General features: G+C 45.4%; 1 long non-coding RNA gene across 1 annotated transcript in view; it reads right to left on the bottom strand.

Annotated features, from left to right (window-relative positions):
- Nucleotides 1-5,412: 5,412 nt before the first annotated feature.
- Nucleotides 5,413-11,280, bottom strand: part of LOC106723989 — a 13,214-nt gene continuing 7,346 nt past the window's right edge. Inside the window, exon 3 of the long non-coding RNA XR_001359741.1 lies at nucleotides 5,413-5,534. This is a non-coding gene — a long non-coding RNA (uncharacterized LOC106723989). The remainder of the gene's footprint in view (nucleotides 5,535-11,280) is intronic.

The raw sequence follows: 11,280 nt of genomic DNA, 5'->3' as shown, positions 1-11,280 counted from the left end.
ATTCCAGTCAAGGGCATGTACCTTGGTTGCGGGCACATCCCCAGTGGGGGGCGTGCAGGAGGCGGCTGATCGGTGTTTCTCTCTCATGGATGTTTCTAACTCTCTATTCCTCTCCCTTCCTCTCTGTAGAAAATCAATAAAACATATTAAAACAAACAAAAAAACCTGGGACCTTTCAGTTCACAGGCCCACTCTCCATCCACTGAGCCATACCGGCTAGGGCTGTTTCGTATACCTTGATGGAGTTACCCAGGTGTGTGCATAGGTAAAAATTCATCAAGCTTAATATTTTGCTGTCTACAATTATAATTTAATTTTTTTAAGTTTTATTTAAAAGTGTCAGAGCAGCCCTAGCCGGCTTGGCTCAGTGGATAGAGCATCAACCTTCGGACCGATGGGTCCCAGTTCGATTCCAGCCAAGGGCACATGCCTGGGTTGAGGGCTCAATCCCCAGTAGGGGGTGTGCAGGAGGCAGCCGATCAATGATTCTTTCTCATCATTGATGTTTCTATCTCTCTCCTTCTCCCTTCCTCTCTGAAATCAATAAAGAAATATATATATATTTTTTAAAAAAGTGTCAGAGCAGCAAGAAGAAAGCTATTCATCCATGTTTGGAGGGTGAATATTAAGACTGAAAAGTAAGGGCTCGAAAAATTGCCCATGAAAAAAAAAAAAAAAAAGTCCAGGCTTCCGCCCCAGTAGAAAAGGAAAATTCTGAGCTTTTCTCCTGCGAATGTTCAATATTTTTTTAGTCTCTTCATACTTTATTTCTCACTGGTGAACTGGGAGCTGATATCTGGTCATTTGTGGTCTGTCCGTTAAGGGACTGGATTAAATATAGTTTATCCATGCACATTTACAGATGTGTACGTCACAGAGAAAAAACAAATGATTCCAACCCTTTGCATAGGATTTGGTACCTGGAAAAAAGTGCTGAAAGGTGGTTTTGCTCCGCCCAGTTCTCCCCTCAGCAAACAGTGTCCGCTGCTGTCCGGTCTCAGGAGCCTCTACGGAGCTCCAGCCCTTAAGTGGTCCTCCTGGCCCTCCGTCCTTCCCTCCCGGCCCATCCCCCCTGCCATGCCTGCTCTGAGCTGAGGCATTTACTGACTTGGAAGGTGTTACCTGGAAACTGCCTTTTCCCCCCGGGGGCATTTGCATTGCGAAAGGGGACGTTACAGACGCGCTGGACAGACCTATATGTGGGAGGAAGAAGGGGAATTTACAAATGCAAGTTGCATTTGAAATGATTGGCAGGTTCCCTAAAATGTGTAGAAGAAATTCCAAGAAGTTCAAAAGCGTTTAGGTACACCGAAACTTACAATTCGTAACACACCGTTATCTCCCTGGAGCCTGACACAACCTGTGATGTGGCCTGGGTCACTGACCCCATTTTAGGGACCTAAACACCCACTGGGAAAGCTAAACACGTTCACAGGGTTACGCAACTGGAACTCGGAGGCCTCAGAACGTGAACTTGAGTCACCGCACTCCGGACACCCCACCCCCGCCTTCCTCTTCCACAAAAGCCTTAGACCACTGTACCGATTTTTAGGTAATTTCCACACAAAGGTGGAATATTGGCGTCAGATGAAAGGTAGATGAAAGGTAGACCTATTTTCTACAATGTCTCCAAGTTCCATCTTATTCTAACCACTTGTTTGCATGTAACTAACATTTTTTTATATCATGTTGGTTTTTTCTCTTTAATGCTCAGGAGCCCAGGTATAGGGGACAGTTAGGTTCAGGGCCTCAGGTCTGGTAGGATTAACTAACTGGTGTCGCGAGCCTTTCTGGAACCAGCGGCAGGAGCTTTAGAGCCCTCCCATGCATATTTGCTCCTGGAAAATTCTTTCTCTTTTTCTTTCCTCTTCTAGCTCTCATTTGAGCCTCACTTCAGTTGTGCCACTTCCTGACCTTCTGGATGTGCTGGTGGTAGCTACAGACTGCCACAACCTTTGACTCCAGATGCTCTCCACACGTTTATTTTCACGTCTGATCAGGGATGTAGTGGAGGCACTGAGAGGTGGCCTGGGGAGAGTCTGAGCCTCCCTAACAGCAAGCCACTCCGTATAAATACTCAATTTAAGTAGAAACAGTGGTAAGGAAATGCAGCTTTATAACAATTTCCTGAAATTCAGAGTCCCCAACTTTCACAACCCCTAGGGCAGCGGTTCTCAACCTGTGGGTCGTGACCCCTTTGGCGGTCGAACGACCCTTTCACAGGGGTCGCCTAAGACCATCCTCCATATCAGATATTTACATTATGATTCATAACAGTAGCAACATTACAGTGATGAAGTAGCAACGAAAGTAATTTTATGGTTGGGTCACAACATGAGGAACTGTATTTAAAGGGCCAGAAGGTTGAGAACCACTGCCCTAGGGCAGTGGTTGGCAAACTGCGGCTCGAGAGCCACACGTGGCTCTTTGGCCCCTTGAGTGTGGCTCTTCCACAAAATACCGACTTCTGCGCACGGGCCACGAAGTTTCAATCGTACTGTATGTGTGCGCCCGCACGTGGTATTTTGTGGAAGAGCCACACTCAAGCGGCCAAAGAGCCGCATGTGGCTCACGAGCCGCAGTATACCGACCACAGCCCTAGGGGTATTATTTATGTGATACACAGTGTAAGGATGGCTCTGAAATTCTGCAAGAAGGGACAGTTGCCTAACTACCTTCCAAAGGGCTTGCCCCTCCTACGAACCCCCATTACAAAAATTCAGGAGCGCCTTTGATAAGGAAAACAGGGCGCCCCAGGATCGGGCAGATACCAGCAGAAAGGAGCCAAGTCCGCAGAGTTCACTAACGTCACGGGGAAATGGAAAAGGACCGCGGGTTGAGACAGGTAAGGTCCAGAGTGCAGGAGGCCAGAAGTTAGTCAGCAAACACAGCAACCACAGCACAGTTAGGCAAGGCCTAGCGCTCATCCCGGGGGAGGGCTGTCTGTGTGGAAGAGAGGGGAGTGCTGCCCCCACTCCTGTTGATTTACACCACAAAGAAGTCTGATGCTTACAATTCACCACCAGAGACGCTGGGAGGGCTTCTCACAAGAATGACCAAAAGTTGCATGTTTGACTTAAGACTTCAGTAAAAGGTCGCTTTTTGTTTCGGGGAGAATCACATTTGTCTTGAGTTTTTGCTTTATTGTGTTCAAATCTGTTAGTTTATGAAAACAGGAGAGCTCGGACACCTGCTGGTCTAAAAGAGCATTAATGAGGCTCCATCATCATAAATTACATCGTTCACCAAATTTGCTAAACTTCTCAACTCTGGTCACTAACTGGAAGGTTAAATCACCCTCTCTGAGGGTGGGCCAAATCCTGGTTCAGTTGTGCACAGGAAACACCCCCCCACCCCCACCCCCAGCTGCAGGTCCCAGATTCTGGCCCCAGTTGCCCATTTCCAGACGAAGAGGGGTGTTTCTATCTGGCAGAAAAGAAATGGTCAGACATGAGACTTTGGATGCCCGTGTTCTGTTTTTCAGGTCACCAGGAGGCCCGAAGTGTCCCTAGTTGGACCTCTTTGGACGGACCCCTCTGAAACTTCTGTGGCATTGAGTGTGGAGAATGTGTGAACTCCCAACAGCTGTGGACCTGACCTCCTGGATACCACTCCTTCCTTTCCCTCTAAATTCCAGAGCAGAGAATAGATAACTCAGCCAGCTTTGGTGGAAGTTTGCCAACACCTGTTGTTTAGAATAAAGAGAGGGGCAGCCCCTGGAGATTCAGGGGTGCCTGCACTGACCCCGGACCTCAGCATTGAGGTGTATTTTGCAAAATGACTCATTGCTCTTTGTATTACATCCTGCCATGTGGGCCTGCTCTAAGGCCTTGCTCTTTCTTTTTGATTAAACTAATCTACGTAAAAACAAACAAGCAAGCAAACAAACAAACCTATGTTATGTGGTGGGCAGAGACCAAGGGACAAATGGTCAGCACAAGGAAAGGTTTGACAGGAATAGCTCCACCACTAGCCTGGGAATTGATGTAACTAGGACGAGAAGAGACGTGAGAGTTATAGAATACCAACAATAGGCACTATGGTTGGCTATGTGCCAGGCCCTGGGCTATGCATGTTATGTATATTTATGTACTTTATTTAGTGCAACAACCCTGTGTGGTATTATTGTCTCTGTTTGGTAAATGAGAAAACTTAGAAGGAATTTAAATAAATTGCTCAAGTTTACATAGCTAGCATTGCTGTAGGCAGTTAGACATGAGCAGAGCAAGGACGATGGGCCAGGTGCAGAGGGTCACCAGGGTGGAAAGCCCCAGGTGACTAGCAAAGGACAATGAAAAGGGTGGGACCTTGCCCCCAGGGTATTTCTCCTCCCCTAGGAAATCACTGGTCACTCGTTTGGACCCCCTGACCTTTCCTCCCTAGAGATAACATCTATGAATGACTCAGTTGTATTTCAGCTCCAGGCCCATATAAGCACTAAAACTGGCCAAGGCTGACGTCAGGACCAGCTGCAATGAATAATGTCCCCCGCCCTGGTGCTGGCCAATTAATCAGTGGGGACCACAATCCTGAACAGACACACCTGGAAAACTACTGAATAGTCTATTACTAGTAAGATCTTTCCCTGGGACCTCCCCTAAAATCTCCACCCGTAGAACCCTTAGGATGGAGGACCCAGTGCCTCTCCCTCCAGGGAGGCCACCCGCCCATGACTTTCCCTTCCCCTCTGCGCCCCCCTCCAGGAGCTTCCTCACGCCCAAGCTCCAAGGGCTTCCTTGACCTCTATAACCTGTTTGCTAAGCCCATTTCTCCTAGGAATTACTTTTTCTACCTCTGTAATTTACCCAATAAATCAGCGGTTCTCAGCCTGTGGGTCACGACCCCTTTGGCAGTCAAACGGCCCTTTCACAGGGGTCGCCTAAGACCATCCTGCATATCAGATATTTACATTACGATTCATAACAGTAGCAACATTACAGTTATGAAGTAGCAACAAAAATAATTTTATGGTTGGGTCACTACATGAGGAACTGTATTTAAAGGGCCAGAAGGTTGAGAACCACTGCAATAAATGTTCTCTTACAGTGTGGGTCATGCTCTGAATTCTTTCCTAGCGAGAACCCAAGCAGTGAGGTTGCTTAGGTTTGGTCTGACCCCACCCGTCAGACACCTGGTGCCATTCCCGCTTCCTACAACAGTGTGACAGAGCCAAAGCTGTGTGTTCACGGGACTGTTTTATTTTCCTTCCTACTTCACAAAAAGACCACATTTCCCAGATCTCCACGCATTTAAATGGGACCGTGCGATTGAATTCTGGTCAGAATGTAGATGTGACATACCCCATTTCCAGGCTTAAAACATTCCACCTAAACCTCACTTCCTTTTCCTTAATATTTTATTTATTGATTTTATAGAGAGCGGAAAGGGGAGAGAGAGAAACATCGATTTGATGTTCCATTTATTTATGCATTCATTGATTGATTCTTGTGTGTGCCCTGACCAGGGATCGAACCCACAACCTTGTTGTATCTGGACAATGCTCTGACCAACTGTGCTACTCTGGCCAGGGCTCACTTCCTTTTTCTTAGCTGCACAGCTGGAAGCCAAGGACCCGCCCTGCCCTGTTCCCTCCCTAGGACAGCCTGGATCCCGGAGTCACTGCTCCGAGGAGAGCCCTGTGAGGGAGCTCACTGCTTACATTGCACTGTGAGGGGAACAAACCGTAAACCTTGTGTGCTGCATGCGACACTTCAGGGTGATTTGCCACCACCGCGTAACGGACCTGCCTGGAGTGAGACAGCCGGTGAGCTGTAGCCAGGACTTGAGTGCAGGGCAGTTTTACCTCAGCCACTCTTGCAGGAGAATGAGGAGAAAGCTGTTTCTGAAATGTCTAACTCTGCCACTAACCTGGTGTGGGATCTTAGCCGAGTTACTTAAGTGACTTGGTTTTTTTAACTGTTCACTGGGAATAAAAATATCTGCCCTTCCAACCCCACAAACTTATTGTAAGGATCAAAGAGGGCAATCGCTGCATAATGGCTTGGGAAATAAGCATCACCCAAATGCAAAAACAGTCTTTCCTGACCTAATTTCCCGCCGCTGGTGAGGAATCTATCCCATTGACCCTAGGAGTGGCATGAAACTGTAGTCTTTTTTTTTTTTTTTAAGTTTTTATTGATGAGAGAGAGAGAGACATCTATTGGCTGCCTCCTGCACACCCCTTACTGGGAATTGAGCTGAACCTGGGCATGTGCCATGACTGGGAATCCAACCGACGACCTCTCAGCACGTGGGATGACACTCAACCAACTGGGCCACACTGGCCAGGGCCCAAACTTTAGTCTTATATCCGCGCCTCTATTATCCCTAATAGCTACTCTTCTGGTGCCTTTGAATTTTAACATAATCACACTTACCGATGAATTGCAAAAATAACACGAGGAGCTCCTGTCTACCTTTTATTTTGCCCCATTTCACATACATAGTTATCATTTATTCAACAGCAACTGGGAGACTGTGCGCTTTACCACGCCAGGCAGAGTACAACTCTGCCAACGCTTTGGTTTCAGCGCAGTGAAGCTGACTTCGAACCTCTGCCCAGAGCTGTCAGAGAATAAACATATGTTATTTTATTGCAGCAAGTACATGGTAATTTGTTACAGCAGCCATGGGAAAGTAATACAGTCCACATTTAATATTTAGCGAGTGTCCAGATAGCATCCATTTTACCTACATCTGTTCTCAAACTACTATCCTGTTCAGAATCACATTTGCACTTAGTTGTCATGAATTTTTAGTCTCCTCTAATCTGGAACCTTATAAATAAGGTTACTGCCTTAGCCGGTTTGGCCCAGTGGATAGAGTGTCTGCCCGATGACTGAAGGGTCCCGGGTTCGATTCCAGTTAAGGGCATGTACCTTGATTGCAGGCTTGATCCATGGCCCTGGTCAGGGTGCCTGCAGGAGGCAATCAATGCATTAATGTTTCTCTCTCTCTGTCCCTCCTCCTCCCTTCCACTCTCTTTAAAAATCAATGGAAAAATATCCTCGGGTGAGGATTAATAAGTAAACAAACAAACAAGTAAATAAGGTTACTTATAAGTGAGTTCCTCAGCTTTATTTTGTCTTTCTCGACCTTGACATTTTTGAAAAGTACAGCTTTTTTATTTTTTCAGAACGTCATTCAATTTTTGTTTGGCTGATGTTCTCTCATCCTTAAATTCGGATTATGCATTTTGACAGGAATATGACATCATTTCGGGAGGTACATGATGTTGGTTTGTGACAGGATAGTAAGAAGCTAGGGAAATTCCTTGACAAGTGGAATAAGGGAAACTGAGACAAAATAACGAAACAAGGCCAAAAAATTTGAACACTTTACAGCTACCTAATAAATCATAAGGTTTTATCTTCCCTGACTTACGAGCAAATGGTTTACACATTCCAGACCGGCCCTGGGCAGACTGCCTCAGTCTGGGTCTGTCTTTGATGATGGTCTTTGAAAATAAAACTAACCAGATAACATAACCCTGACCCCTCAACATGCATATTTTGATGAATCAACATATTTAAAGACACGTCTGGAAAGCTAATGAGCGATTCTGTTAAGACCTTCCCCTGAGACCTCCCTTAGGATTCCCCCTCACCAAAGAACAATAAAAAGCCTTAAGACAAAGGACCTAGGCCTTGTATCTCTGTTCTTTTTCTCCTAAACTCTAAGGAGCCATGAAACTTGCAACCAGGGGAGCAGTGGATAGCAGCAGCTTGTACTGGACTTACCCCCTGAACCTGTCTCCAAGGCCCCGTGTCTCTCTGACTTTCTCTCTCCTGTTGCTTCTTCTACCTTAACCCCTCCCGTTGCTTCACTGTCCCCAGCTTTAATAAATGTATTCTTGCCCTAGCCAGTGTTTCTTAGTGGTTAGAACATTGGCCTGCATACCAAAGGGTCTCAGGTTCAATTCCCAGTCAAGAGCATGTACCTGGGTTGCTGTTTGCTTCCTGACCTCGGTCCAGGTGCATAAAGGAGGCAACCAAAAAGAAAAAAAAAGGATTTTTTAAAAAGGGAGGCAACCAGTCTCTCTCACATCGATGTTTCTCTCTCTCTCTCTCTCTCTCTCTCTCTTTTTCTTTTTCTTTTCCTCCCTTCCACTCTCTCTGAAAAGCAATGTATAAAAAAATATCCTAGGGTGATGATTAACGAAAATACGTAAATAAATAAGCAATGAATATATTCTCAAAATCACCTGGACTCAAGATGTGAAATCTTTCCTGCAAAAAGACAGGAACCCACACACTACAGACCGACTGGCCCTAGGTAGATCTGCTCTGGGCCCAGATTTTGTCTGGTAACAGGTTTATCTCAATATTAACAATGTTGATTTTGATCACTTGGTTAAGGTAAAGGTTGACAGATCTACCCACTGTGAAGTTACTGATCTCCCTTTTATAACTAAAAAGTAAATTGTGGGTAGATATTTTGAGGCTTTTCCTCATTACACTTTAACCCTCAAGTGTTAGTATCCACGATGATTTTCCAACTCCACTATTCCTTCCGATTAGTAGCTGTAATTCTGTAAGGAAGTTCTCCCCCTCGGTCCCATTTATTTATATCAGAATAGACTCATGAATTCTTATTTAATTCCCTGGGTTATAACCCACGACCATCATTATTTATTTTTGATGCTCAAAGATTGTCTCAGACTTGGTCAGTGTGAGCCCCTTCGAGCTGGCTTCTGGGTTCTGTTCAGTGTTCTTTGAGCACTTTCTTACTTCTGGCACAAGAAAATATGTCAGGTTCATCTTATACTTTCTCTGCAGAAGTCTGTTCTCCAAGAAAGCCTGGCTCCCCTAGTTGGAGAGTGGTGTTTAGAACACAAGATATGGGTGTTCTGTATGCTCATTGTAACTAATATATCACTGCTCCTCTAGGCTCTCTCGGGATACAAAGCCAGGAAATTTGTAGAAAACCATGAGTTCATACTGATACCTCCAATTCTAAACCCAGCATCAGATGGTATGTTTTCCCTCTCCATTTCTGTAGCTTCCTTTGCCCAACTGTGAGAAAACTAGCTCCCATCACCCTCAATGTATTTTCTCACTTGCTCAAGCTTAATCTACCAAGTATAGGTCAATATTTATTTACAAAAGTTTTTATTTTTGGGGGGGAGGACAGTGAGATACACAAATCTTAGCACAATTTGATAAGGTTAGATCAATGCCCATACTTATGTAACTTATACTCCTATCCTATATAATAAAGAGGTAATATGCAAATTAACCCTCACGCCCTCACAAGATGGCTGCCTATGACTAGCCCAGTAGGGGGGTTAGTGAGGGGCAACCAGGCCAGCAGGGGTGTGTGCAGTTGGGGGCGACCAGGCCGGGAGGGAGGGGGCTGTTGGGGGTGACCTGGTTGGCAGCAGGGAGCAGTTAGGGGCAACCAGGCTGTCATGGGGGGCAGTTAGAGGCAACCAGGCAGGCAGGCAGGTGAGTGATAAGGAGCCAGCAGTCCAGGATACTGGCAATCGGATATTCCCCAAGGGGTCCCAGATTGGAGAGGGTGCAGGCTGGGCTGAGGGGACCCCCCCCCACCGCCGTGCATGAATTTTGTGCACTGGGCCTCTAGTCAAAATATAAAACACTAGAGGCCCAGTGCAGGAAATTTGTGCACTAAGCAGGGGGGAGTTCCCTCAGCCTGGCCTGCACCCTCTTGCAGTCCGGGACCCCTCAGGGGATGTCTGCCTGCTGGGGATCAGGCCTAAGCTGGCAGTCAGACATCCCTCTCACAGTCTGGGGCTCTCACAGTCCGGGACCATTCACTCCTTACAGGCCACCTGCAGCAGAGGTGGGAGAGGCTCCCACCACCACCACTGAGCTCACCAGCAATGAGCCCAGCTTCTGGCTGAGCGGCGCTCCCTCTGTGGGAGCACACTGACCACCAGGGGGCAGCTCTTTTTTAAATATATTTATTGATTTCAGAGAGGAAGGGAGAGGGAGAGAGAGATAGAAACATCAATGATGAGAGAGAATCCTTGATCAGCTGCCTCCTGCACACCCCCTACTGGGGATCGAGCCCGCAACCCAGGCATGTGCCCTTGGCCGGAATCGAACCTGGGACCCTTCAGTCCGCAGGCTGACGCTCTATCCACTGAGCCAAGCCAGCTAGGGCAGGGGGCAGCTCTTGAGTTGAGCGTCTGCCCCCTGGTGGTTGGTCAGTGCACATCATAGCGAACGGTCATTCACTGTTCTGTCGATTTGCATGTTAGGGTTTTATTATATAGGATTGCCATCATTTCCATTGCCTGAGCAATTTGACACCCCCAGACACAACCACTTTCCCATTTTATTCCACCATAAATTTGTTTTTTCTGTTTTAGTTCTTAGTATAATTGAAACAATGGCATGCACCTTTTTGTGTCTGCTTTCTTTCATTCAGCACAAGTTTGAACCTATGAAGTTCAATCATGTTATTATGTATATGAGTCGTTTGCTCCTTTTTATTGGTGAGTAACTTTCTATTGTATGAATTTATTTAATCATGCTACTGGGATGGACATTTGGGTTGTTTCTAGGTTGTTTCTAGCTCTTATTATGAAGAGAACTTCTTTGAACATTTTTACTCAAGTCTGTTTATGAACAAACTAGTAGCCCGGTGCATGAAATTCATGCACATTAAAAGAGAATTAATTAGCGGAAATATTTTAATATTGCTATTTGCCCTTTCTCTATAATAGAAGTGTGAGAGATGAAAGGAAATTAGTAAAATGTATATGAAAATAATATATAAATTTATTAATAAATAAACAGTAACAAAAGGATATAACAACAACAGAGGCATGATATAAAAATGACAAAAACAAAATAATAAAAAAAGACAAGAACATGATATGAAAACAACAAAAACATGATATAAAAACAACAGTGATGCAAACAATAACTGATAAAGTGATTAAACTTATTCTGATGTCTCCCTGTACACCACATTAAGAGTGAAAACACTTTCAGAGTGCTTGACTAATTTCCCTTGTGATGAAGTATTTAGAACTTTAACTGTAATGTCACATGCTCTTCAAACTCGAGAGAAAGCAACATATAACTGAACATGTGAGAAAACGAGTTCAGGTAGGAATATTCCTACCCTGTCTAGAGTTTGTCCTTGTGATTTATTAATAATCATCGCAAATGCTGGCATCACGGGAAACCATCGTCGAATTCATTTAAATGGGAGGCCAGTGTCAGACGAGGACAAATCAATTCTTGGAATCAGAACAATCTCTCCCTCTGCAGATCCTGTTAATACTTCAGCTTCGATAATGTTAGG

This window comes from Myotis brandtii, unplaced genomic scaffold, assembly GCF_000412655.1.
Source record: "Myotis brandtii unplaced genomic scaffold, ASM41265v1 scaffold687, whole genome shotgun sequence".
In the NCBI taxonomy this organism is placed as follows: domain Eukaryota; kingdom Metazoa; phylum Chordata; class Mammalia; order Chiroptera; family Vespertilionidae; genus Myotis; species Myotis brandtii.
Note: the sequence above shows the minus strand (reverse complement) of the source record. Positions and strands in the feature narration are given on the sequence as shown.